Below are 3,069 nucleotides of genomic sequence, written 5' to 3'. Positions count from 1 at the left end.
ATATATATAATGAGATAACATTACACCTTCCACGCCGACAGAACAATATAAAGTGAAAACCTCAACGGGCCACGCCACGCCACGCCACACCAGCTGTGTTCTGAACGAAGAATCTGGCCTATTGTTCAACTTTGACTTTGACCTTAGATTTTCTGATACCGGGGATTTGATTGATCACTGCTATATCCAAGTTTCTGTAATAACAGTGGATGATATAATTGGTCGCTTTTAAGCACAAAGGGGCTATCACAAAAAATGCTGTTTAGAGAAAATCGAAGGTAAAAGTTTTTGCCCTTGTTCAGTTTCTTTAAAACACAAGGAGAATTTTCTCTATAATCAAACAAATATACAGACAAATGAAATCAAACTTCTCCTATAGGTAGGGCAATGCACACTTTTGGTGTAGGTCAAAATTTCTGGAAACCCCCGAAATCTGGGTTAGCCCGCTTGTCCTTAAAAGCGACCAATTAATGGACTGGGCTGTACTGTATTTCAAGTATCGATTACAAAAAAAGTGTCTCGTTCGAAGGACTCAGTGGACCTAGATGCTCAGATGCGGGCGTAAGTTGGTGGTCTGCGAGTGTACTCAAGTGGGCTAAATTACTAGGACTGCACTGGGGTGTACTCAAGTGGGTTAGATTACTAAGACTGCACCGGGTGTACTCATAGATGTACACTATAGTACTAGATACAGTACGCCCCTCTCTCGCCTTGCTGTGCGATGGCCACATTTGACAGCGGCGTCCGCCATGTTTTTTGTGGCAAGTTGTGTGAAGGAGTTCATGCTAAAGCAATGGGCTAGGCATGTTTTCTCTCTCTCTCTCATACGCGACAGACGAGGCTTGGTTCTTGTTGATTTTTTTTTTTACATGGGCACCTTGGCGTACTATATCAAATTACTAAATTGCAATAATACGGCGTTCTTTCTACAACTAGATATACAAATAAATGTATTATTAAATAGATAGAGATAGAGATATGGGCTTTAAAAAAAAAGAAGAAAAAACCCCTTTACTTCTTCATCAGCACTTTATCTACGAGGTGGTTTATTTCTTATTGACCGAATCAAAGCGTATAGGGCCTATAGAACTTTTAAAAAGAAGTATGAAAAGATGTGGGTGTCATGGGAACCTCCCATAACCACCCCATCATCTCTCTCCTCCCGAATCCCAATACCACCCCACCCCCCGGGCCCCTCTCAGATATATGAGTTTGGCATTAAATTAAATCAAGATGAGCCATAGGAAAAAAAATTCCAGAGTTTTTCAGCCTTTAGGTGTAGGAATGCAATGAAGCTCTTGATAAAGCAAATTCAGTCAAACAAATGATGAATACATGTACTGGTATTTTTAAAATCGAGTTAAACTTTCCCTTGTGACATTTGAACAGGAAACTATTTAACTTTTTCATTCATATGTTCACTTTTTTTTAAAAGTATACTAAATTATAAGTAGTGTTTTCTTATGTCGTTATCAAATTTGGGTTTATAATGATTTTAAAAACTAAAGTAGACCATATACAGCACTTAAACTAAAGCTCCTTCTACTGCTGTTTAAAGAAAGTCTAATTTTGGACATTACTAAAACAACTGTGACAACTCTGGGCTCACTAAAGATAAAAAAAGTGAACTTAAACGTTGTTTTGTAGCCTAGTCAATTGTTTTTCTACTCAGTGTAGTGATAACTAAACAAAAACCTTTACTAAGGTGTTTTTGGACAACATTCAATAAAACAAAACAATAAAAAGTACACTGTTTCAGTTTGATAAAGAAATTTCCTGCCCATTGTGAAAAAGATCTAGCTGCTAGTAAACCTTAACTTCACATGGCCCAGAACCTTACTGATGGCTCTTTATGTTTTAAAAAAGAAACCCGGAGTGACTATTTGTGTCTAAAAGACATATTATGCACTAAAAATAGATGATGTAATAAAAGAAAACAGACATCACTGAACTCCCTGACAGAACCAGCAAGACGTTAATCCGGAAAGGGACAAGAGGTTCCGCATGCTTGCACCTTTAAGAGAATCGCTTTGAATCAAAACATAACGTTAGAATCAAATAAAACACGTAAGAGTAAGAGCAGAAACACGCCCACTCACATGTAAACAAACTTTTTAGCCACAATAAAAATGGCCGCCAACAAACTCAAATGTGTCCGTGTCACGTAACCTCGTACGGACTCTAGTTTAAAAGGGGGTAACTCTATGGGTGTACTGAAGTGGGCTAGATTACTAGGACTGCACTGGGGTGTATTCAAATTCAATCTGAACGCGATCCGAGAAAAGAGGATGGACCGTCAACGCTAACGCGTCACCGTTTTAACGTGTTTACATTGCAGGCTTGAATTATAATATATGCTATACCACGACCCGTTTTGACAAATTTACATTGCTGGCTTGAATTATAATATCAATACATGTATCCTATACCACGACCCGTTTTGAGCGGTTTACATTGCAGGCTTTAATAGGTCGCTTTCAAGCACACGGGGGCTATCCCGAAAAAAACGCTGGTTTTCTAAAGGTAGAAAAATGCCCACTTTTGGCGTAGGTCAAGATTTCTGGAAACCCATGAAATCTGGGGAAGCCCGCTTGTCCTTAAAAGAGTCCAATTATGATGAATATCCTAGACCAGGAACTGCCATGGCCGCCATTCGTTTCTCTTTACTAAAACTTCGCTGCGCTGGGCGCTCAAATGTGCAAAACACCAGCCTCACAATGGTCGAGTGCATACGAAACCTTTCCCTTTTCGCCTTTCATTTGGGTCCTAATACATGTGTTGTTTAGTTTTAGTTAGAGTTTTACGGCACTTGAAACACAATAAGGTCATATAAGTGCCGAAGATTAGAAGTGTTACAAGAGAGAGAAAAAAAGAAGGAGGGGAGATAGAGAAGATATATTTGTTTTATTTTATAGGAAAGAAGGAGCAAACCACACCAGAGCACCCACCAACTCCCAATACCAATTATATTTTAAGCAAGCACAGCTCAAATCCAAATACACCGTACACCCTACTACACGTACAGTAGCTGACTTGAGAGCCATCTTAATGGCTGCTTTATCCCCCCCC

The sequence above is a fragment of the Aplysia californica genome, unplaced genomic scaffold, assembly GCF_000002075.1.
Source record: "Aplysia californica isolate F4 #8 unplaced genomic scaffold, AplCal3.0 scaffold00501, whole genome shotgun sequence".
Lineage (NCBI taxonomy): Eukaryota > Metazoa > Mollusca > Gastropoda > Aplysiida > Aplysiidae > Aplysia > Aplysia californica.
Note: the sequence above shows the minus strand (reverse complement) of the source record.